Genomic DNA, 249 nt, shown 5'->3' with positions numbered 1-249 from the left:
AGATAAACAGACACACACACACACACACACACACACACACACACACACACACACACAAGGCGTGTCCTTCCTACTTCAGGAAATAAAACTGTGACGACGACTTCTCTCCAAACAACAGCCGACAACCAAGTGAGCTCTGACTTTTTACCTGTTCTGACTCTTCATTAGCCTATTTAATGTATTTTATTTTCACAATAAAGGTGTTATAGTAAACTGTAGAGCAAGGTTTCCATAAAAATATAATACGAT

General features: G+C 38.6%; 1 protein-coding gene across 1 annotated transcript in view; it reads left to right on the top strand.

The window, feature by feature from the left end:
• The first annotated feature begins 73 nt into the window (after positions 1-73).
• LOC118341222 (E3 ubiquitin-protein ligase TRIM39-like) overlaps positions 74-249 on the top strand; it is a 2,925-nt gene continuing 2,749 nt past the window's right edge. The window contains exon 1 of the mRNA XM_035679427.1: positions 74-129. The gene's annotated coding sequence lies outside the window, so the exon portion shown is untranslated. The remainder of the gene's footprint in view (positions 130-249) is intronic.

The sequence above is a fragment of the Morone saxatilis genome, unplaced genomic scaffold (assembly GCF_004916995.1).
Source record: "Morone saxatilis isolate NCDOM2014 unplaced genomic scaffold, NCSU_SB_2.0 Contig8, whole genome shotgun sequence".
Lineage (NCBI taxonomy): Eukaryota > Metazoa > Chordata > Actinopteri > Moronidae > Morone > Morone saxatilis.
The sequence above is the reverse complement of the archived record's forward strand: the minus strand, read 5'-3'. Positions and strand labels throughout refer to the sequence as shown.